Genomic DNA, 25,136 nt, shown 5'->3' with positions numbered 1-25,136 from the left:
ACAGCTTTATGCGAGCTGGTGAGGAGGAAGTGGGAACCCAGAGCCCCTCCCCACTTCCCAGACCCATCAGCCCATGGGATCCTCCTCCCTGTCCCCAGCCAGGTACCACTACTGGAAGTCCGAAGAGCCATGAAACCAAGGCAGAGGCCTCCACCACTGCTGGGTGGGGCGTGATGGGCAATTTCTCAGGTTTCACAGATTGTGGTCCTCAGGTGTTGCTGCACAGCCTTCCACAATGTCAAGGCTAAGTGCAAATGGCTGAGTGAGAACACAGTTCCTACTGAACTATAAATGTCCCAAAGCCCAGGCACACCCACCTCTGACCTCATCTAAGCCCCCAGCAGTCCTGGGTGGCAGGTGGCCCCTTGGACTGATGGAGCTGCCCAGATACTCCCAGCTTGGAAGTAGCAGAGAATGGACAGAGGGAGAAGCTGAGCTTTCACTCTTTTTGAGGCAATGTATCACTTTGTTTTTCCAAAGGACAGACTTTTTTCTCCCCTTGTCTCCATCAAAACAATCCAGCCACAGAGTCTGCTGGCTGCAGATCCCATCAATAACACCCAGTGACACTTGATTCCGCATCTTCTGTCTGAGCAGCTATTTTCCCGGTGGCCCTCCAGGAGACTGCCTGGTCCCCAGCACATGCTCATCACAAGCAACCTGTGAGCTCCCTACTCTAAGTCTGTTTCCTCATCTATAAAATGGACAAAGGTGAACTAGTTGATTTGAGATTCCCTGACTCTTAGGCCTGCAATTAATTCTCAGAGCACCTTGGCGGCAGGCCATTTGCTAACAATCAAACCCTCTCTTACAGAAAGAGCAGGGGCAAAGGAACCAGGCCAGCCTTCTTTGCTTTCTCAGTCTCTTTGCTCACAGTGAAAAACAGAAAACCAGGTGCACTGCCTCCCCAGTGGAAGCCCAGGAGGGATTAAGATTATGGATGGGAAAACTGAGGCTTGGAGTTGTCCCTGTCACCCGGCTGGGCAGGGGCCCGGTGCCCTCTGCCACCTCTGCCGGGCTGCCCTGACGGCGACTCGACAGCCCTACCTTGCACAGGTGCCAGGCTCGCGTAGCCGGCGGAGGGTCCGGTGAAGGTTGGGTGAGGGCTCTCTCGGCTAGGCAGGGCGGCGAGCGCTGGGCGCAGGGCGCAGGGCGGTGAGAAGACACGGACTGGGCTCCGCCCGAAGGAGAACAAACAGGTTTTCTCTGGCGCCCAGAGCTTCGCCCCTCGCCCCTCCCCTTGGCCGGCCCCTTTCTTCTGCCCTCTCCTGGGGTAGGTAGATGGGCCTGGCACATTCCGCACATTCTCCCGCCAGTGTCCTGGCCCGCCCGCGCCTTCCCAGACCCGCCCTGCGAGGCTGCTGGAGAAATCAAGGCCGGGGCCCCGCACCGAGCCCTGAGCGAGCTCCAGAAGGCTCTGCCGCGGTGGAAAACTTCCAGGCAAATTCCTCCAGTCTCGCTGCCTGGGACTTGGGAGGCCTCCGCCACTTGAAGGGCTCCAGCTGCCTAGTTGCACGTCTGCCCGCACCCGATGTGATCTGGCCCCTGCTTGAGGCCAATGACTTCCACAGACGCTGCAGGTTAATTCTGTGAGAACTACTATTCCTAGATCCATTTTACAGATGGAGATCCCAGACAGGGGCTGGGAGAGGGACGGGGGTGGAGGTGGGGGTGGGGGTGGGGGTGGGGTGCCGGTTGAGGTCATTCAGGAAGTCCCAGAGGCTAAGAAGAAGGAGAAGAAAGTGAGGCCACAATGGGGAAGTTCTCATATTGGAAGGCCATCCTGGAGGGACTTGGGGCCACCTCACAGGCTGGGCAGGGAGACACATTCAAACACAAGAGGCTAGTGCAGTTTGATCAGTGCCATCCATTCGTGCTTTTTGAACTTGTGTGTCATTTAGTTAAGCTTACTGAGTATTTGCTATGTGCAAGGCACTGGGCATGGGGTGTGTGTGGTTAGGATGGAAAGAACATCAAAAGAAGCCTCTAACCCTACCTGTGTGTGTGTGGAGGGGGTAGGGTGGGAGGCTTCCCAGGCAAGGTATAGTTAAACCAATCTAAGAGACAGCAAAGTTGGTCAAGAGTTGCCCTATTAGAATGACAGAACCAAAAAGATGGACCAACAGGTTCTCCTTCATCCAGCCCAAGACTATGTCCCAAATGGCCTCCCAATCCATGCATTTCTCTCCACACCCACTGCTATCACCCTCGCTGGTCTCTCTGCCTCTGATCTCGCCTTCCTTCCTATTAGTCTCCACACAGAAGTCTCCTAAATAGTTACCCACTGCTCCCTGCTTACAGCTCTTTGATGGCTTCCCATCACTCTCAGGATAAAAGCCAAACTCTTTCAGAGGCCCAAGGGGACCTCTTTGCAGGTCCAGCCACTCTCCCCCTAGATTCACTATGCTCCAGCCACACTGGCCTCCTTCTGCCTTTGGAATGTATCACAAGTACTGTCTCCTTGGGGCATTTACTCTTGACACTCAGACTCCCTAGAACGTCCTTTGTCTCCTTGTGACTACTGAACTCTTAGTCATTCCACAAAACTTCTCTCAAGTGTCCACAACCCTTCCCTGACTGCACAGGCCACTCAGTCGAGTTGATCACTTCCTTCTGTGTGTTTCTCTAGTTTCCTGATAACATCGATCTAGCATAGTGGCCACCAACCTTTCTTGTTCTAGATGGTGAGCTCTGAGAGGGCAGAGCCCAGTTTGAGTCATCACTGGGGCATGGAGACCAGCACAGGGCGTCAGAGGGGATTTGCAGAAGAAGACTGAGGGGTGATTGAGATTCTGGAAGCTGTCCTCATCCTTCTCTTCCTGGGCTTTATCAGGTAGGGAGGAGGTGACCCTGTGTCTGCATGAATATGTGTGGGGGGTAAAGATGGGGGAATTGTATATAAAGTCATTTCAGTTCATCTCTGTCTCTTGCCAACAAGCATTTTTCTGCTTCCAGTCTGGTGGCCAGCATCTAACACCTTCCTGCCCCTCCTCCCCCATTGGGCTTCTGGTGGCTGTGGATGTATTTGGCTTGGCATCCTAGCTCCTAAACAGAGTTACTATATGACCTAGGGTGTGTCACATCCCCTCTCTGGGCCCCCTTCCCCTTCAAGAGCCCCTAGCTTAAAGAGATAGAATATAAAGGACACAGTGATGGATTTGATGCAGGGATGAGAAAGAGGGTGGCCTTTCCCTCCCAAGGCCACCACTGGGAATGGGCAAGTTCTCTCCAAAGCCCTAAGTCTGGGTGGGCCAGCTAGAAAGCACAAGCAAGAGTGGTGTCCAAAGCAACCAATGGCCAGTCATTGGGGGGGGGGGGCATTCCCTGGGTTGTCCCAGGCCTTCAAGCTCTTCCCACGACCCAGGTGATTCAGCTTTGCCCAGGCCAGAGCCACCACGGCAGCCCCAGCCAAAGGGACCAGCCTTTCCTCAACTCCTCCATTCCTGCTAGTCTGCCAGGCCTTGCAGCTGATCTCACTTGCAAACGGGTTTGACTCGAACAGTAACTGCTTTGCCCCACCCTGCCTTGCCCTGCCCTGCCCACCTGTTCACTGCCCCAGCAGAATGCCCCCACCCCTGCCAGAGCCACCTCCAGCCACCTCATCCAAGCTTCAGGGCCTCTGCCAACTTTACTAGCCTCCTCTTTGACTCCTTGCCCTCAGGCACCTGGACCCAGATACACCAACTGCTCTCATACTACCAGGCCCCTACACAAGATGTTCACTTAATGGTGACCTCCTGCCCATTCTCAGCTGCAACATTGGCTCCTTCATAAACTTTTCCTTGGCCTAGAACTTGAGGGCCAAGACCCTGGTGGTTACTGGCTGCCCCCAGCCTAGGCTCTATCTACTCTTGCCTGGCTTGAGCTTGGCCCCATCCCTCTCTACTCTCAGCTCCTCTTGTACCTTGGCCCCTTTCTCCAGCTCCAAGGCTGGCCAGACTCTGGTAGAGTCCTCCTGAAGCCCGCAGCTCAGGCAGTCTCCCCACTGACATGAAGGCCCTCAGGTGCTGCTTCTAAGTAGGGTGGGCTTAAGGATGGAGCCAGGCTTGGCTGCCTGGGTAGGCAAGAGGTCTGGAAGGTGGAGGGAGGAGTGAAGAGGTCCCCTATGCCAAGTGGAGCCATGACCCATGAGCATACAATGGAAACAGATTTTCTGAGAGGCCAGGTTGAAGCAAGCAGATAGTACAGGGATAGATGGCTATTTGGAAAGAACTCCCCAAGCAGTGCTTGTAAGATCCACACAGGCCCCTCTGATCTCCAGAGCTGGGAACAAAACTCAAGCATGCCAGTGTAGCTGAAGAGTTCCCAAGCTAGGGAAGGGGATGATGGATGGGATACTGAAAGCTGTCAGGCCCCAAAGCCAACCCAGGCAGAGTCTCCCCACATCAGAAGGGACTGGAGATGAACAACTGACCCAAACTCTGCCATTGTGCAAATTGGGAAACAGAGGCCCAGAGAGGGATGGCATCAAGCTGGGACCACACAGTCAGTCTGAGGCATAGCTGGGACTAAAACCAGGGCTTCAATTGTTCTGAATGGAACCCCCACCCAGCCTGGGTGCTCAGGTTCATGTGTGGGAAGGGCTGGGCTTCTGTTTGCACCCTAATCCTTTCTTTCCCTCCCTTCCAGGGCCCGCCCTGTCACCTCATCCTTCTAAGCTCTTCAACTGGTTTCCACTTGCTGGGTGACTCCACCAGCTCCAAGTAAGGTGGGTCTCGTGGGGGCAGGGGTCCCCAAGTGTGGCTACACCCACAGTGGCCCCTATAGAGACCCCAACCTGCAGGGTCAGCACATGAAGTGAGACCCTGCCTTTCTGGTCTTGCATTTAGCCTCTCCCCCATGCCCCACCTTCAGCCTGAACTTCTAGCTAAGGGGCTGGACCCCCTCCCTGGCACCAAATGTTCCCTTTGGACCTCCTTCCCTCAACACACTGCACCCCCAGTCTTTCCTTGAAGCAGCTCTCAGTCTGGTGGGGAAGGCAGACCAGTTCATCTCCAAGGGGATGAATCCGTGCTCTGTGGACAGTGGCTCCACTGAGAGCAGGGAGATCATGCAGGCAGAGCTCCCTGGCCACTGGGACATCTCCTACTCGAGCAGCCTGAATTCCCCACTGCCTTTTGAATCTACTACTTTGAATAAGTCCAGGAACTACTCCACCATCAGTTTTGGCCTGTGTGACCTGATGGCCCAGAATGCAGACTGCCTTTTTTGTCTTTGGCTGTGAAGCAGCCCCAGGCCAGGCCTCTAGAGGACGAGTGCACAGGCCGAGCCAAGGCCCCGCTGGCAGATAATCCCCATATGCCCTGAAGAATGGCTTTTTGCTGCTTTAAGAATCATCCACAGATCGGAAAAAGAATGTTCTAATTGGAAAACCTCCCCGCCATGGTTTTCCGGAGTTTTAGTACAGTTGGCCGGCACAGAGGCTCCTGGGATAAGGAGGAAGGGAAGTCATGAGGAGGAGACAGTAGGCTCTCTGCCCAGCACCCCCTCATCCCTGGAGCTCAGCCACTCCTGCCAAGGGGCCATACTGAGGGTCTAGGCTGTCAGCAGCCTGGGGAATCCACTGGCCCTGCTGCAAGCCATGCCCAAGTTGGGCCCAAGCCCTGCTCCTAAGAGGCCCCTCTGCTGTCTCAGAAGCAGCTCCAGCTCCTGTACCTTCTGGTAAGACTGATGCCCACTAGGCATTGTGAGCCCAGGCCCAGAAGAGAAAAGGTGTGGAAGCCAACACCTGCTGAAGAAACAGGAAGCCTGAGTGAGTATTGGGGTCTATGTGGCACCCCAAGAATTGACTGGGGCCCTGGGTTGGGAGACCTGGCAGGGGGATGCAGGCCACATGGGAAAATGGACTTCTGAACAGTTAGATCTGTCCGGAGAGGGAGGGAGTTCTTACTCAGGGGCCCTGCTAAGCCTGGCTTGGCAAAACTGCTGGCTGGGAAAGCTGAGGCCACAACAACCTGAGAGTCTGTCCAACTATGAGAGTTGCTGATTTGTTCCTTATGGTTAAGCATTGCCCTTGCACTTGGGAAATGCTTACCTGGGAAAGGGAAATGCACAGGAGAGCCAGGTTACTGTGATTTACCTCTTGCAGGATGTATGCTTCTCTATTAGTCTTTTCTGGAAACCTCCCTACCTGGGTGCTCAGCTGCCTTGATTTCCTCAAGGAGGCCAGCCTTTGAGAGGCTGGAGGGGAGAGCAGTTCAGATTCTGCCTCCTTGTCCATCTGAGCAGGACAAAGGGCTGCTGGCCAAAGTCCTTCCTTGGTGGAAATTCAAATCTCAGCATAGAGGGAAGGGATGGCTCTCATCACCTGGGCCCTGCCCATCCCTCTTGGCCCCAGTAACCTGTATTTAGGGACTATGAACTCAACAAAATAGCTCTAGGTTCTCTGACATTGTGCCCTCCTCCATTCCCCTTCCTCCCCTACCTGCCCTGTTGGGACCTTGAGGACTACAGCTCCCTAACCAGCACATATCTCTAGAGCTCTACTGGCCATTATAGTTGCCACTGGCCACATGTGACTTTAAATTTAAATGAATTACAACTAAATAAAATTGAAAATTCAGTGCCTCAGTCACAATAGTCACATTTTAAGTGCTCAATAGCCCCCATGTGGCACAGCACAGATAGAGAATATTTCCATCATCACAGAAAGTTCTGGTGGACAGAAGCACTCTAACTGTTCTCTTTCTCCTTAGAGGGAAACTCTCCGCTTCTTCCTTAACTGAAGCTGAACTCCCTCCACTAAGCAAGATACCCCTACAGCCTCACCCAAGGGAGGTTCTTCCTTTTCTCACACCCCACCTACCTCAGATAGACTAGTCTGCCATTGGATGAAAAACTCACCTTCTTCGAGGCTCAGGCTAACTTACTAACACATCCAACATTCAGGCAAATCTTCATACCTGGCTCATTCTTCCTTTCCATCCATACTTCACTGAATGTGAGGAGGTGACTGGGAGGGATGGGGCAGGATAGCAATGATGTGGAGTAGTGAGTGTGTGACTTCAGCATCTATGCCTGTGGATCATCCATTCCAACCCTCAGGCCTCCTAGTTCTTTGACCTTGACATCTCTGAAGATCTTGTCAACTACACTGCAGCCACGTCTTCCTACAGGTAGAGCCTCCATCCTGTCAACACCTCTGGAATGTCTATCACAAGCCTTCCACCTTCTGACCCCTGCTTCCTCTTTTTCTAGTGGGTTTGTCCAACTATTTCCCAATGAAAGGTAGTGACAACTGTCTTTCCAGCTCATGGGGACCTCCCATCTGCTGTCTCATCTACTTCCTTCCCATTCATTAGCCCCTTCTTCTCTTCACTTCCCTCCTTATCCAGCTTAGAATCAATGGCCCATCACTTCATTATCTCTTTTGTCAACATCTTAATCTCCCTTGCTCCACTGTTCCTGTCACCTCCACCTGATACAGCACCAAATCTGGACAATTTTAAACATCTGCTTTCTTCATGCTTACCTCATAGTGAAGACAGTGCTGGCAGGGGTCACACAACTGTGCAGAGTGATGCCAATATAAATTCCTGAATTTCACCCCTTCTCAACTTCACAAGGACTTCCCCCTTTCTCTTCTGCATCATAAGAACATCCATTTCTTTTGGAGCATGCCTGTCAACATTAAAAAAAAGAATCTCACTTGACCTGACTCCCACCTCCAGTTAGTGTCTCATTTCTCTGTTCCTCTACTGAGCAAAACTCCATGAAAGAGTGGTCTAGCCCTAGCTGGTTTGCTCAGTGGTTAGAGCATCGGCCCACAGACTGAAGGGTCCCGGGTTCGATCCTGGCCAAAGGCACGGACCTCAGTTGCAGGCTCCATCCCCACCCTGGTCGGGACGCTTACGAGAGGCAACCAATCGATGTGTCTCTCTCACATTGATGTTTGTCTCTCCTCCCTCTCTCTCTCTCCCCCTTCTACTCTCTCTGAAAAGCAATGGAAAAAATATCCTTGGGTGAGGATTAAAAAAAAAAAAAAAGTGGTCTAGATTCACTGTCTCTACTTCTTCCCTATTCTCTTGTAAACACATTTCCATTAGGATTTCAACCCCAACACTCCCTTAAAATTGCTCTTGTCAAGGTTACCAGTGAGTGATCTCCATGTTGCCAAACCCAATACTCACATCTTTGCCCTCTTAACCACAGTTGATAAATTACTCCTTCATTCTGGAAAAACATACTTCTCTTGGCTTCCCTGACACTCCACTTATCTGGACATATTGAAGATTAGGAGCACAGACTCTGGAATCAGACTGCCTGGGTGCAAATCCCGACTGTGCCAATTAATAGTGGTGTGACTTGGAAAAATTACTCACCCTCTCTGGGTTTCCATTTCTCACCTGTACAATAGAGATGAGACTACCAGCATCTTCCTCCTGAGGTGGATGTTGTCAAGGTTACATGGGATAGCACACAGAGGTACTTAGGATAGAGCTTGTTACACAGATGTTGATGGGGTGCAGGACATGCTACCCCAAAACATGGCACCTTGGCATATTGAATATTTTAAGATGGAGTTTGAGAAAATAGCAGAAGCAAGAAGGTCTCTGTGACCTCCACTCAACTCCACCATATTTCCTGACAGGTCATAGATCCTCATGTGAAGGGTGTACTCCCTATACCCAGAGGAAAGAGCATCCTTATTTCCAAGGGAAGATGGGGGAAGCCAAGAAGGATCTGAACAAACAGGCCTTGCTAAGTTTCCTGCAGCTGACTATATTTAGCTCAATATCTTTGTCCTATCATATCATTTCATGACTTTACACGCTTCATCAAGTCTAGTATAAAAACACTCAGGTTTAATCATTTATTTGGGGGCCAGGTCTTCATTTTCTTTTGAAAGCTCCCATGTCATGTAAAACATATTAAATGTGTATGCTTTTCTCCTATTAATTTGTCTTTGTCAGTCTAATATTCAGACCCAGCCAGGGACCCTAAGAGGATTAAGGAAACTTTTTTCTTCCCTTACAATGTCTAAGAGTCAACTCAAACTAAACATGTTCAAACAAAGCTCTTGTTCCCACCCTACACCCTCAAAACTTGTTCTTTAAGTCTCCCTCTTCTCCATCAGTGGCACTTCCCAGGTGTGCAGGCCAAAGGCCTACGTGGTTAACTTGATTTTCTTTCTTTCCCTCATCTCTCACATCCAATTAATCAGCAAGTCTTGATTGCAGCTCTCCCTCCAAAATATATCTTGACTATTTCTGCCCACTTCCACTGCCACCACTATCCTAGTTCAAGCCAGTATCCTCTTTCACCTCCTCCCTGGTCTCCTGGCTTCCACTCTTGCCCAGCTGCATCTACTCTCCACGAATCAGCCAGAACAATCTCCCCTTGTGTTCTCTGTCTGAGCAATAAGGTAACTCCATTCACCCAGCAGTCCAAACTGGAAACTGGGGTGCCATCTGAGATTCCTCTTTCCTTCTCCCTGTCTAGGTCTGGTGGCTGCTGTGGATCTTGTCTCTTGTCTGAACTCTCAAGCTCCAAGCTCCCAGCACACTGAAGCCATACTGGACTTCTTGCTGATTCCCATACAAGCCTTGTTCTTTGTCTCCAAACCTTACTGTTGACTGAGGTCTCTCGCCTTGGTTAACTCCTACTATACTCATGCGTCTAGCAGGAAGTCATCCCTAAGCACCAAGACCTACTTAAGTGTCTCTTTCTGGGCTGCATTTTTGCCTCAGCACTCATTACCCTACATAGTCACTGTCTCTTGCTTCTCTCTTTCCTTCCTCCTACATGTAGGAAACACATCTCATGCTTTCCCACTCCCCCAAGTATCTGGGATGGTGCCTGGGTGGACACACAAGGAATACTTGCAAAATGAATAAAAGAAAGAATAAAAATTAATTTCAAATGCAGTGTATGATCAAGGTAACATTTCTTTTTTTTAAAAAATGTTTTTTTTATTGATTCCAGTGAGAGGAAGAGAGAGGGAGAGAGATATAGAAACATCAGTGATGAGAGATAATCATCAATTGGCTCCTTCTGGCATGTCCCCCACCAGGAATCGAGCCTACAACCCCAATATGTGCCCTGACCAGGAATTGAACCATTACCACCCGCCTGGTCCATAGGTTTATGCTCAACCACTGAGCCAACATCGGCCAAGCAAGGTAACATTTCATATCAGTGGATTAGAAGTGCACCATTCAATAGATGATGTTGGAATGACTGGCCTTGTGGGGGAAAACACCTGGATTTCCTACCTCACACTCCACACAGAAATAAACTCCAGATGGTTCAGAAATTTAATGTAAAAAAATAAAATAAAACTATAAAAGTACTAGGAGGAATCTTGGGGTGGGGACAGCCTTTCTGAGTATGTCATAAAAACCAGAAACCATAAAAGAAAAGACAGAGAAATTAAAAACTTCTGTATGGCAAAACCCACCATAATTGTCGTTAGACAAATGACAAATGAGGAAGAGTTATTTGTACCACATATGACAGCCAAAGGCTTAATCTTCCTAAAATAAAAAAAGGGCTCCTTTCAAAGCAAGCAAGGGGAAAATTGGCTGGCAAAGAAGGGAACAGACAATTTACAAACGAAGACTTGCTGAAGCCCATTAATAGATGAAGGAAATGCAGCTATTCCCACCACTCCATCACATATGCAAAAGTTAAAATGGGTCTGCAAAACCTGGCTTACCTCAGGTGCGGGAAAATGGTCACTTTCATGTCCTAGGGGCCATAAGGGTGGTAGTATTAATTGCTGTGACCTTTCTGGGATGGCAAAATAAATAACAAAATGAGGACTTCCTTTGACCCAGCAATACTGACATTTAAAAATTATTTTTATTTTCTGATATATAAATGGTATACATGTATAGTATATAAAATGGGATGCATATAAACATCTATCCACCAGTCAGCACCATTATCGATGCCTTTCATCTTCAGTCTTGGTACTTGGGATGACCTGTCTTGGCTTGGGATGAAAAGTCAATTTCTTTGCTTGTGTCCTTGATCCCAGCTCTTGCCATCTACTCAGGGACATCCAGCTAACATTTTCCCCTTTCTCTTGAGTCATCAATGATTTCCTCTTGGTTGGATCATTCCATAATTCTTCCCACCATAAAAAATCTTTTTTCTTGATCCCATCTTCCCTTCCAGCTACTCTCTATTTATTTCCTTTCTCCCCTTCTCAGTAACAATCCTGAAGAAAATTATCTACGCTCCTTGTCTCTAATTTTTCTTTATTTTTAATCTCTTCCAGCATACAACAGAAATGGTTCTTGCCAATGCCTCCAGTACTCTCCATCGTATTAAATCCAACTATCAGTTTTATCATTTTACTGGACATGTCAGCAGCATTTGACATAAGAAATATTCCTTCTGGAAACACTTTTCCGTTGGCTTCCAGGACACCTCACTCTTCTGCTTTCCCTCCTATCTCACTGGCCCCTTTTAAGTCTCCTTTGGCCCCTTCTCATTGTCCGAAACTCGTACAACTCTTAACTTTGGAGGGACCTGGAGCTAAGTCCTTGGAACTCCTCTCTATGATACTGATTTCCATGGTGATTTCTATCCATCTCCTGTCTTTAAATACCATTTGAAGGCTGGTGACACCCGAACATATATCTTCAATGCAGGCTTTTCCCCTGAATTTCAGACTCCTATATTCCAAGGCCTATTCAGTATCTCCAAGTGCACACTTATTAGGCATTGTACTTGGTGCTCTAAACCAAACTCCTTATCATCCCTTCCAAACCCATTCTTCCTGCAGCTGTCCCACTAAAGTTGATAGCCACATATCCTTCTAAGTGGCTTGGGCCAAAAACCTTGGTGTGATCCTCGACTCTTCACTTTCTCTCATTCCTCACGTCCTATCTGTCAGAAAATCCTCCAGCCCCACTTTCCCAATAAATCCAGAAATCTCCCCACTTCTCCCCAACTACACTAATTGGTGAATTTCTAATTGTGTTGCTGGTTTTTGTTGTTGTTGTTTTTTAAAAAATATATCTTTATTGATTTCAGAGAGAGGAAAGGAGAGAGAGAGAGAGAGAGAGAGAGAGAGAGAGAGAGAGAAACAGACAGACAGACAGACAGACAGAAACATCAATGATGAGAGTGTCATTGGGGATCGAGCCCGCAACCCGGGCATGTGCCCTGACTGGGAATCAAACCCCAATTGCCCGGATCCTAGGTTGACGCTCAACCACTGAGCCACGCCCGGCCGGGCTGTGTTGCTGTTAACAACACTGCTCTGAACATTCTTGTACACATCTCCTGACCACATGGGCAAGAAATTCTCTAGATGAATGGTTCTAAAACTTTGGTGGGCATCAGAATCCCTGGAGGGCTTGTTATAGTGCTGGACCTCACTCCCAGGGTTTCTGATTTCTTTAGAAATCATTTGCATTTCTTACAAGATCCTAGCTGATGTTAATGCTACTTGTGGGGAAATCACACTTGGAGATCCACAATTCTAAGGGTATATGATACCCAGGAGTAGAAAGGCTGGGTCATAGGGTATATGCATGTTCAAACTGATAACAGAACATTTATTATCTTTCCTGTCAGCAATGTGTGAGAAAGCTCAGTGCTCCACATCCTTTCCAACACTTGATGTTGTTAAAGGTGTTACTGTTGCCAATGTAGTGGATGCAAAGTCTTAGCTCATTACAGTTTTGAGTTGTACTACTAGAATTTTTGCTCAAGTGGCAACTGCATAGGGTAGGTGAGAGTACTAGTATGCTCATTGCATTTTTTTTTTTTATGATATTAAAAACTAGTAATGGCCTGGCCAGTGTGGCTCAGTTGATTGGGCATTGTCTCATGCACTGAAGTGTTGCCGGTTTGATTCCCGGTCAGGGCACATGCCCAGGTTGTGGGCTTGATCCCCCGTAGGGGCGTGCAGGAAGCAGCCAATCGATACTCCACTCTCACATCAATGTTTCCCTCTCTCTCTTTCCCTCTCCCTAAAAATCAATAATTTTTTTTTTAAAAAAAAACTGGTAACAGTCTAGGTTTTTATCATTAGGTATGTTCAAAATTTACAACAGGGTAATATGCAGCTGATCAAGATGATGATTATAGGTCTCTAGTTAGACATGGGAAGTACCTATGATATATTGTTAAACAAGGGGGGAAAACAGTTTATATAAGATATGTGACAGCATGTATAGCATGACTTCATTTCTGTAAAATTGTCCAAAGGCATTGAGAAATACCTCCAAGAATGTTAACACTTGTTATCTTTAAGAGATGGATTTTGAGTTACTTTTACTTTCTTTTTAAAAAATTTTTTCTGTAATGTTCGATTTTTTAAATGTACATATCTTTTTATTTTAAAAGTGAGTTTCAAAAAAATACATCTTATGTTTGTCTTTGTATATACTAGAAAGTATCTGGAAGGTTTCACATGACATAGGTTTGAGCAGCTGCTGCTAGGCAGTGGGTTTGTGTGGGCAGAGTGGGAAGGTACTTGTACTTTGAGTTTTTTCTTTATTCTATTCTCTACTCTTTGAATTTTTATGACAGTATTACTTTCATAATAAAACAAACCACACTAATGAAAACAAAAAAGAAAAGAGAGCTATTGTTAACACCCAAGCCAGCCCTGTCAACCCCTGCCAGTCCCTGCTTCTGCCCAGCCCAACCCAGCCCACCAAGCTGCACTGAAGCCCTTGCTGACTTCACAAGCAGCCCACTCAAGTCATGCCAGACCTCCTCTGGCTGAGGAGCTTTTGAGCTGCAGAGCCAGGGCCAGTAGTTGGGCTGCCAGGGAGGGAGCTCCTCCTGCTCCTGGGTGATGCCTTGAGCCAAGAGTAATATCTCACCCTCACAAAGCCTGTGGCTGTGGGCTCCCCCACTCTCTGTGCTGGAAGGAGAGGCTAGCTCCCCAGAAGGCCCAGAGAGAAGCCACTAACACAGCGAAGAGCTGAGTCACTGTCAGAGGTGGCAAACTCCAATAATGAACCTGTGTTTCTAACAAAGTACTTTTAAGTCTGTAAAGGTCAGAGATAAGAAGAAATAAGTCTGCAAAATCAGAAAATGTAGAGGTGGCAAAAGTGAACTCTTCTACAACAAACTCGTATGGCAAAATCTGGGGTCACTCTGAACTGAGAAAGAATTAATCTGATCTAGAACAGAGACTTCACATGGCAGGGATTGGATGCACATGTAACTGTCTATAGTTGTGCTTTTCTTGAAGGCCACCTTTCTTGAAGGTGAGCTTTCTCCTCACTATAGCCCCTCTGAGCAATCGGAGACTGCCACATCAACATACATGCTCTCTTCAAGGAGCACATCATGTGGTCGTCATGTGGTTTTCCTCTGTCTCCCGCACAGCCTGTGACCTCTAGAAGACAGAAACCAGCAACCGTTCCTCCCCTGCCTCTTTGTAACAGGCATGGGTCCTGGTACACAATAAGCACTCAGTAAATGCTGGAGCAATGGAATGCGATCCTCTCCAGTATAGAAAGAAAACGGAGATGACATTTTGCAAATGCTCGGGTTTCAAAACTCAAGATAGAGGGTGACAACTGGGTGTCACCCAGAATCACTGTCCAATCTGCAGTGGCCCAGCATGTCCATCAAACAGGTGGCACACAGGGCTCGGCTCACACTGCTGGGTTCTAGGCCAAGGCAGTCTCCTTAGACAAGTGGGTCCTTCCCTAAGGAACACCTTGGAGGTGACATTCTCTTGAATATATACTTTCTCTTTAATAAAACAGCAGCACAAAACAAAAACTGAAACCCAGTCGTGGCCCTTCATAGCACCCTCCCACCTCCATCACACTGTGGATGGCAGAGGAGCCAGCTGTTAGCTCTCCTTGCATGATTACTGCATTGGGCCACTCTTAACATCTGTGTGAGAATAATATTTATTCACAAGTAGGTGCCCAGTAAATATGTGGTTTTATTTCTTTTTTTCTTCTTTTTCAATTTGTTTCTTCTAACAGGATACAAGACAAACAGCCAGTTTGCTTGAGTTTTAAAAGGATATTTCCTTTGCCCCACTTGAATAACCAACAGAGACATAAGTCCAACTGACAAACTGAAAAGGAGTGTGTTTTAAAAACAGGTTAAATTGTGCTTTTTAAATTTACATTTTAAAAGTCAAAATTATCAAACTATTGAAATTATATAAAATGATATAAGTCACCCCAGAAGGTGTTCTCTGAACCCCAGCCCTTGCCCCTCTCCTTGTGATACAGGACAGAAGGAAATGACACTTGGAGGTAGGCTTCAGGTAACCCACGTATATGTCCCAAGTGCCTGCCTTGTGCCAAGCCCATGTCCCAGGTGGCTCTGGTAGGGGAGACAAAAATGCCCAAGATGCTTAACAAGTTACTGAGGGAAGAGCGAGTGTCAGAGGAAGAGGAGCCACTGGGATGGGGTGAGAGCTAATGGGGAGAGGTAGGGGCATTGGGGAGAAATTGAAAGAGGTGGTCCTGGGAAGAGTAGGCTGGAGGGGAGCCTGGAGATGCTTCCTTGAGCTTCAGGTCCAAAAGAAGGAGGACTCAGAGGTGGAAGGTGAAATCATGTTGTCTTGGGGTGGCTAAGAGCTCCTTCAGGTCACAGGTCTTGGTCCCTTGGCTATGGACACAAGGGACATGAATTGCTCTGTTAATAACTGCAAAACGGAAGAGAGACAGAGAGTGAAGAAAGGAAGAAATCTGCTGTCAGTGAAATGCCACCATCAGATCAAGGCTTTTTGTAGCTTATTCCTACATGTAAAAGTTGGACTCAGTTTTTTTTAAGACAAATGTCTTTTTTTAAATTATATTTCCCCAGGGGAAAAGGTAGGGGGGAGGAGAGAAGGGCCAGCATGCGCTTTAAAATAGAGATAAGAATATCAAATGCCATAAACCAACCTTGAAAAGGGGATGGCTCCTGCTCCATGAGCTTGAGAAGGAGGAAAAGGGGTCAGGAAAATGGCATGGGTGGGGCTCCTTCCATGTGAAGTCAAAACTCTACATCAAGCTAAGTAAATGTGGAGTCACATTTGTCTGCCTTCTATTAGCTCATCTTGTGGCCACTTTGATGTAGGTTTCTTGCACCAACAAAAATGTTCCTATGTGGCTGGGACATACTTTCATATCCCTTTTTCCTGGCTTCCACTCCCAGCTTTGGCATGGGAGGCCCCCACCAGCCCTCTGCTCCCTCTGTCTAAAGGGGTTAAAATGTTTGGCCCATCCCTAGAGAGAAGGACAGATGCTTGGTGTGCATTAGAACAAAGAATGGGAATGAGAGAGAGAGAGAGAGAGAGAGAGAGAGAGAGAGAGAGAGAGAGAGAGAGAGAGAGGCAGCCTGCTTGCTTCAGTTACTTGAACAAATGTTTTATTCAGAAATTAGAGAAGCCATTGGAAATAACTGAGAAAGGGGATGGGATAGGAATCCAGTCTGAGGGGCAGATAATAAAATTGGTTTGGAAGATAATGAGACTGAGGGCCCCATGTAACAACCAAAGTACCAGAATATTATGGGGCTGGGGCTCAGAGGGACTGTTCATGGCAGAGGCCAAGTGTGTCGGGGCAGAGGCAGCTTTTGATGGCCCCCGAAGGCCACAGAGGGCATGGTGTGTATATAGAATGATAAGGAAGGCCAGGGAGAAGCTCTGCCCAGCTCCATGAGGAAAGAGCCTGCAAAGAAGGGGTCAGAGGTCAGGTGATAGCAGTTACATTTGTTAAGGCTCATCTGGTAGCAAGAAACATAAACCTATTAAGCCAGCTTGAGCATGGAGAGTGAGCATGGCAGAGGGGAAACGGGATGCCCACTGGGTATGACCTGCTTGTTCTCAAAATGTTACCAAGAGCCATTCTCAAACAATTTTTTTCCCACTAAAAGCCAGGTAGTTTTCTAACCCCTGGCTGAGAACTCAAGACATCAAATACTCTTACAGTCTAAAGACAGCCAGCAACAGTTGTGGCCAGATACCTTCCACCAAGATATACAAAAGGTGGCAATATAAGCTTCAAAACACCCTGTGAGGTGAATATTATGATTATTCCCATGTTACATATGAGGAGACTGAAGCCTACAGTCACAGCTAGCAAGTGGTGGATTTGAGCCTCGCTGTCTGGTTACAGAGCCTGGACTCCTAACCTCCATGTCTATTACCTCACTGAGTTCAGACTGCTCAATTAACCAGTTACATGCAGAATCAGGAACCAGGGGGCGTTTGTGGGAGCCGTGCTAGTCATACTAATAGTGAGGCTGATGTTTATTGTAGGATTACTATGTGCCAGGCACAATGCTAAGTGCTTCAGTTAGTGAGTGTCCTAGGAAAATCCTCTTTGGGGCTTGGTCCCCTTTTTCCTGCCGTTTTGTAAGGAGGTTTTCTTCCTTTGGTCAAAATTAAATTATTTGAATCCTGAAGCTTTAAATACGAGAGACTGATGCAACCTACTGTTTATGCCAGAATTTAAACATCTGTACAATATGCCACATTTGAAAAAGAAGCATGTGATTGGCTTTTATCTATATTTCCATATTTCTAAACAGATCAGATGATGACTTGCATTTGGGCAGCCTGACTTTGAATATCTGACTGCTTACAAAGAAAGTGAGGACTACACCTCACCAGCCCCTCCAGGAAATGCCCCATGCCTGTCTGTCTTTGGTGAGGAGGCAGGGGGAGATGGTGGCTCAGCTCCAGCTGAGCCCTCTGGTAGAAGTGTTGCTGCTTCTGGGAATGAGCAAGGCAGAACTGATCCTGTGGACCCCAAACTGCCCAAGAGAATCCACCCTTGTTCGCCACAGGTTGTCAGCACATTCTGGGCCCTGCCTGGAAGCCAGAAAAGCAGTGACTCCTTTCCTCCGCTATAGGCCCGAATGCTACAGTGGTCAAGATGAGGACATTGAAGCTAAGAGCCATGAGGTCATCTTCTGAGGAGTGGCGGAGCTGGGACAGCAGTCCAAGGCAGCCAGAGCCTTTTAGGAAACTAACTAACTTGCCCCAGAAGACATAGTTACCTGGCTCTGAAAGCCCTAGAGGGCACCAGATGCAGAGAGAACTTTTGAAATATACACATGCCCAGGGTCTTCCTGCAGAACTCCTAATTCTCAGCTTAGAAATGAGGTCTAACAATTCACATCTTTAACAAATGTCCCCAGAGATCAGGTATGCTGCAAAGATTGAGGACTGTGACTTCCAAGTGAGGCGAGGATTTTCAGGAGAGTAATGCAAGCAGATGTGAGGTCAAGAACCTTCTTCAACTCAGATTCTCAGCCTTGGGCCCTGTGGCATGAAGGCGTCTAAGATACCAAAGATATGAAGGTAAGTGAAGGATGTGCACACTGATTTAAAATGCATTTCATTAGAAAGTTTGACTGTTGGTGTGCTACTGTTCTCAAATTGAATTTCACCACTTACATTAATACCACTGGCTCTGCAAGACTTGTTTGTAATTGCACCCCTGCACCAATACCCTCAGTTCTAATATAACATTCTTTGCCTATGGTCACTTGGCTAATATTTTGTTGGGTTTTTGTTTTGCTTCGTTTCTTTTTGCATTTATGCTCATCAGTGGGATTGGTCTGTCATTTTCCTTTTCCATTCTGTTCCTATTAGGGAGCCTTCCTTCTTTTCCTAGTCTCTACATTATATTCTTTTTGTAAGACTGGAATCTTTTCCTTGAATGGTTGGTGGAATTCACTACTGAGACCATCTGGGCCTGGAAGTTTTGTCTGGGGGGAGGTGCATCAGTCAGAGTTCAACCAGAGAAACAGAATCAGTAAAAGACATATAAAGAGATTTGTTGCCAGGAATCGGCTACATGATGGTGGGGGCTGGCTAAGAAGTCTGAAATCTGTAGCACTGGCTGTGAGGAAGGGCAGGCAGGAACCCTCTCGCAGGAACTGAGGAAATTCCTTCCACAGGAGGAATTTCTTCAAGAAAGCCTCAGCTCTGCTCTCAAGTCTTTTCAATGAATTGAATCAAGGTCACCTAGATTATCCAAGATAATCTCCCTTAAAGTCAATTGATTATGGGTTTTAATCACATCTATAAAATACCTTCACAGTAACACCTAGAAGAGTGTTTGATGGAGTAACGGGACTATAATCTACTCAAGTTGGCACATAAAATTGACCATCATGAGGTTGGGAGGCACTTTTAACTGCTGACTGAATTTTTAAAGGGTTCTTGTCAAAGAACAAATTTTGGTTTTGTCAATCCTCTCTCATATTTTTTCTTTTTCATTAATTTCTGTCCTTATCTTTATTAATTCATTATTTTTCTTCAGATTAATTGCTCCTTTTTTTCTAATTTCTTGAGAGGGATACTTAGCTCATTAATTTTAGTCTTTTCTCTTTTTCAACCACATACATTTATGGCTAAAATTTCCCTCTAAGCATGATCTTGACTGTATTCCACAAATTTTGATATGTAGTATTTTCCTTATTAAAATATTAAAAATATTTTAAATTTTCCATTATGGTTTTTGACCTATAGCTATTTAGAAACATGTTACTTAATTTCCAAACAAACCAAGATTTTCCAGCTTTGTAGCTTAATTTCATTTTTGTTAGAGGGTATACTCTACATGATTTTAGTCCTGTTCCCTGTTGATATTTTTTGAAATTTTCATTTATTTTCTTAAACGTTGTAACTGTAGCTCTTTTATAGTATGTATCTGATAAGGAATAGTATTTGGGAGACATCTGCCATAGGTGAACCTAAGAAGGTGGGTGAGAGCTGAACTGGGGAAGATATTGAATATCTCTCTACAGAGCTAGGACATGTTGGAGGTCAACACTGCCTGCCCTTTAGTCACTTGCATGCTATCTGCGCTGTCTTTTGCCATCCCTAAGTATCTCATGTACAATTATTTATTATTAAAATAGAAGGTTTAACAAGCAAGCATTTGAAGATCTAATGAAATGCTAGTACCACAGTGCAAGGCAGTAGGAAAATGACAGACTTTCCAATAAATATCTGTAACACGACATTAAAAACATTTTTAAAAATATATATATCTTTATTGATTTCAGAGAGAGGAAAGGAGAGGGAGAGAGAGAGATAGAAACATCAATGATGAGAGAGTCATTGATTGAGCCCACAACCCGGGCATGTGCCCTGACCAGGAATCGAACCCTGATCGCCTGGATCCTAGGCTGACACTCAACCACTGAGCCACTCCCAGCCGGGCAAAAACATTTTTGTTATCAGTTTGCAATCATCATTGCAAAAATCATCAATGGATGCTAAATCTAGTGGAGAGGGTAGGTTTTATGCAAATTATTTGCATGGTTTTGAAGTATCTCCTAAAGGTTGCTTATTAGTTATAAGGGGGAAAATGTAACTATACAGGGAAGAAATTGGTTATCACTTTGGTCAATCCAAATTAATGTTATCTAGATGATGCCCTTCCAAGAACACATCACTTAATTGGGTATCCATATGAAAAATAATGTCTATGGATCCCTACTACATATCACATCATACTCAAAATTAGTTCCAGACAGACTGGACAGCCAGATCTAAAGGTAAAAGGTAAAACAACAAAGTTTTTTGAAGAAAAGCATAAGAGAATATCTGTAAACTTAGAGTAGTCAAAGATTTCTTAAACACAACATTAAAAAGTGATGCCTATAAAATGAAAATTTGATAAATTGACATAAAAATGAAGAGATTGTGTTCATCCAAACACAATGTTAAGAAAGTGAAAGGGCACCCCAAATGTGGTAGAAACTCTTCTCAATACAGAATTCCAATGAAACACTCAACTAGAATATAGCAAAGAAGCAAAGAAAGAAATAAACAGTTACTATAAACCAACAAGAAAGATAGATAACCCGATAGGAATGAGAGTAAAAGAGAGTAAAAGCTACTTCACTAGAGAGCATAGCCAAATGGTTTAACATATGAAAAGGTGTTCATTCTCATTAGTTCTCAGGAAAATAAAAATTAAAACCATGAGATCTAAAATTAAAAAGACAGAAAATACCAACTGTTGGCAAGGATGTGGGGGCAACAGAACTCTTATACATTGCTGAGAGGAGAGTAAATTGGTACAACCACTTTGGAATATAGTCGGGCCTTCTCTGTTAAAATGGAATATACATGTTTTGTCACCCAGCACCCCCACTTTCAGGTATTGTTATGAGTTGAATTGTGTCCCTTTAAAATTCATATATTGAGGTCTTTACCCATCCTGTACCTCCGAAAGTGACTGTATTTGCAGATAGGGTCTTTACAGAGGTAATTAAGGTAAAGTGAAGTCACTGGAGTGGGCCCTACTCCAATATGACTTTTTATAAGAAGAGATTAGGACACAGACACACAGAAAAGAAAAAACATATGAGGACACAGGGAGAAGATAACTATCAACAGTCCAAGGAGAGAGGCCTCAGATGGAATTGAACCTGCCAACACCTTGATCTTGGACTTCCAGCATCCAGAACTGGGAGACAATGCATTTTTGTTGTTTAAGCCATCCAAAAACCATGGTAGTTTGTCATGGCAGCCCCAGGAAACTCATACAGGCATACACTCAACACAATTGCATGTATATGTTCAACAAAGACATACACAGCAATAGCACTATTTATAATAGTCCAAAGTAGCCCCAGTGCCTGTCAGAGTAGACAGAACAAGTAAGTTGTGGTGTCTCCATGTACTATAATACTCCACAGCCAGGAAGAATGAACTACAACTACAAACACACACAAGAGCACCAAATTCTGAGTTTTGTTTTTCATAATCTGAAATATTGGAAAAGAATTAAGCAGGGATGGCCTTCCTTCCTTTGTTATTGAACAATGATGGCTTTTGCACCACAGGTAATGTTCCAGCCCACCTGCTGGGACACACAGATGAGAGTAATAGCAGACCTGCTTGTTGCTCAGAGTCCCTGGCTATTGGGTAGAGGATGAAGGGGAGTGTGAATGGAGTCAGGGAGACCTGGAACAGGGCTGTTGCTATCATCTAGGTTCATTCATGGCAGAATCAAAGGCAGAACTCCAACCCCAGTTCCCTGATTCTGCACACCTGAACCTGTGCACTGTCTATCTACTAGGGACCCTGGTGCAGTCAGGACAGCTCCAGCCCATGACCTGCAAGCCTTGTTCTGAATCCCTCCCCACTCTGACTTGGGACAGGCTCCTGTCTTTGGCCCTGTAAGCAGCTACTTGCCCAATTCAAGTTCTGCTCACCCTCTAGGGTCTTGAACATAAAAGGCAGAGAAATTCTTCTTCTGGGTTCTACAAGGCAGGAGGTACACAGGTCCTGAGGGTCATTCTGTGGAATATTTGAAGGTACATCTGAGTTTTTGTAGACTTTTGTTTAGAGCTGTCAGTAAACCGTTTCAGCAATGTGGGGCAGTGCAGAGGTATGTGGTACACACAGACACACACACACACATGCACACACATGCACACACATACGCTTAATCACAGAAACCATTTGGGTTGTGTGTGCTTGAGGAGTCCCCCACAGCTGGCCATTCTGAAGCCCATGGAACTGAGAGGGGTAAGGGACCTCCCTGACCAATGTTCCGTGGAATGGTTGTGAAAGGCACAACATGTTACCACAAGAAGAGGCTGATAGCCCAGCAGTTACCTGACTTTGCTTGTGGCTAGATCTGGGCACAGAATGGAGATGATGTCATTAGAGCTTCACATTATTTCATTCAATTAACCAAGAGTTAATTAGTATGTCCAAAGTGCTTTGAAGCCTAGGAGTTCTGTTTATTCACAATTGGGTGGAAGCAGCAGGCCAGGAGAGGCAGTGCAAGGGGACTGACATTGGAATGGGAAGATGGGCAGGCCTCTGCCTCTGATTTGCTGTGAGCCTACTAGGAGACGCTTGTGAAAGTGCCTGTCGGATTGTCTTGGGGCTACCACAATAAAGTGCCATATACTCGGGGGCTTAAAACAACAGACCTTTATCCTCTTCCAGTTCTGGAGTCCAGGAGTCTGAAATCAAGATGTTAATAAGACCACTCCTTCAGAAGCCTCTAAGGGAGGATCATTCTTGCCTTTTCCAGCTTCTGGTGACCCCAGGCATCCCTTGGCTCATGGCCACATCACTCCAATTTGTGCTTCCATCTCCACATGGTTTCCTCCCATGTCTGTGTCTTTGTTTTCTCTTCTTACAAGGGCACCATCATATTGCATTAGGGCCCATTTGAATTACCTCATCTTAACTTGATCACATCTGCAAAGACCCCATTTCCAAATCGGGTCATATTCACAGGTATCTTTTTGGGGGACACAATGCAACCTATAACAGTGCCCATCTGATCTCCAGTGGCCAACAAGTGCTTCATTCCTGTGAGTTTCCTTCCCTCACTCTTTTTTTTTTTTTAATTTTAATTTTTGTTTAAAATATTATAGATGTCCCTTTTTCTCCCTAATGGCTCATTCCACCCCGTCCCTTCCCCCTCCCCAGTCCCTCTCCCCACCATTGTCCGTGTCCTTGGGTTGTGCATATATGCATATAAATTCTCTGGTTAGTCTCTCCCCCTCTACCCACCCGCCCTCCTCCATCCCTCTGACATTCATCAGTCTCATCTATGCTTCCATGTCATTGAATCTATTCTGTTCACTCTTTTCCTCAGCACAGGAACCTGGGAGTTACTGAGAAGACCAAAGGCTTCTAGAAAGAGCTGGACAGAAGACTCCAGGAGGGGTTTGTCACTGTAATAGCTTTTCTTTCATGAATAGGTTTTTCTTCTTGAACGAATCTCACCTCTCCCTCAGTTTTGGCCCCTTATCTGAACAATGGGAGTGCTGGCTTATATGTCCTCACTCAGTTCAAACAGTGGAGGAGGAAATTTAGACTGAGGAGGTGCTAGAGTTTGGCCCCAGAAGCCTGCTGGGTAGGGCCTATTCCCAGACCATGAAATTGGGTCCTGGAGGATTCCTTTAGCCATGGGTCATTTGTTTTCTCTTTGCTAGATTCTCATGCCAGTGGGCTACAGCAGTGGGGGACTCCCCTGGTTAACCCCCCAAGGCCTCCCTGCCTTTCCTTCAATTCCCTTCAGCTCAGCTTTGTGGAGCACTAATGTTGAATGGGAAGAGGTAGGTTCCAGGGTGCCAGTGCCTGTGCTGGCATGCAGGGGTCACAGAGAGATTTTGAGCAGGCCTTGTCTTGGAGGACTCCTCAGTCTGGAGGGAGGCAGATACAAGAGCCAAGCATGTTGGACTAACTGTCATCAGTGGAGGAGGCCCTGAGCAGGCACAGTGGGAGCCTAAGGGAGAGAACAGTGGGAACTTCACCTGGCCTGGTTGCCAGTCCAGTAGAGACTTGTAAGAACCAGTCAGGCAGAGGGCAGGAGGCATTCTAGAGAGAACCCTCAACATGCTGCCGCTAGCAATGTGCCTCCTAGGCTAGTAGGTGTTTCCTCTACAGTTTCTGAGTGGACTGCTCATGGAGCGCCTGGTCCAGAGAGGCTATAGATGTCAAAGGTTATCTTGGGCCCCTCCACAATAAAAGCAGCCTCTCAGCACCCAGTGGTCTGAGTGATAACTGGCTTTGGTGACCTCTGGAGCCCTTAGTTCTGCAGTGGCATTGGATACCCTCTGCTGAACTGCGAGCAGTGCCTTGGAGCCTTGGGTCCTGTCCCTGCTTCTCACTCAGGGCCCAGTCAGGCTTGGTCTTGGTTCCACCTGAGCCTATGTTGGGAGCCACTTTGGTTGGCTATGAGTAGATGGCCTTTGGCTGGGCAGCCTTAACTCAGCCTCTGACTTCACTCTTCCATACCAGGCACAAAGAGGCATGTCCAAATCCCAGTGTCTCCCCTCCCAGGACCCAAGGCCCAGTCTGAGGATCAGAGGTCCTAGTCTTGGGCCTGGAGGCAATGCTGGGACAAACCACTGGCTCACCTGGGCCACAGGCTTTTCAGGCCTTGCTGAACCAGCTCTTCAGACCCACCCATATTCCTCAGCACCTTCTAACCCAGCACCATTCTATTAGTGACCTCTGCACAAATTTTGCAATTATGAGTTACTGCCAAACTAGCCCAGTGAGTGATTAGAATAGTATTTGGCAGATGGCTGCAGGGATCCAGCACAGTTTGCTCAAAGCACTTGGCCTGTCAGAGGTGAGTTGGAGCATTGGGTAGGTAGTCCTTTGGTGCTCTACCCAGGGGCTTGCCTCCCCCAGAGAGTTCAACAGAGGCTAGCACGCCTTGGATTCATGGCTGTGGAGCCTGTTGGAACTTGTCTGATCTTTG

The 25,136-nt window shown here is 46.6% G+C and overlaps 2 long non-coding RNA genes and 1 other non-coding gene across 3 annotated transcripts; 2 read left to right on the top strand and 1 right to left on the bottom strand.

The window, feature by feature from the left end:
• Positions 1-2,796: 2,796 nt before the first annotated feature.
• On the top strand, positions 2,797-5,703 carry LOC107537962 (uncharacterized). The gene is made up of 3 exons (XR_001603276.1): positions 2,797-2,833; positions 4,630-4,708; positions 5,635-5,703. It is a non-coding gene; the product is annotated as an uncharacterized LOC107537962 (long non-coding RNA).
• A 31-nt stretch (positions 5,704-5,734) lies between these two features.
• On the top strand, positions 5,735-23,741 carry LOC107537961 (uncharacterized). Its single transcript, XR_001603275.2, has 3 exons — positions 5,735-5,752; positions 18,073-18,235; positions 23,520-23,741. It is a non-coding gene; the product is annotated as an uncharacterized LOC107537961 (long non-coding RNA).
• LOC148090525 (small nucleolar RNA SNORA27) lies at positions 14,898-15,024 on the bottom strand. Its single transcript, XR_015713773.1, has one exon. It is a non-coding gene; the product is annotated as a small nucleolar RNA SNORA27 (small nucleolar RNA).
• Positions 23,742-25,136: the final 1,395 nt, after the last annotated feature.

This window comes from Miniopterus natalensis, chromosome X, assembly GCF_054644295.1.
Source record: "Miniopterus natalensis isolate mMinNat1 chromosome X, mMinNat1.hap1, whole genome shotgun sequence".
Lineage (NCBI taxonomy): Eukaryota > Metazoa > Chordata > Mammalia > Chiroptera > Miniopteridae > Miniopterus > Miniopterus natalensis.
The sequence above is the reverse complement of the archived record's forward strand: the minus strand, read 5'-3'. Positions and strand labels throughout refer to the sequence as shown.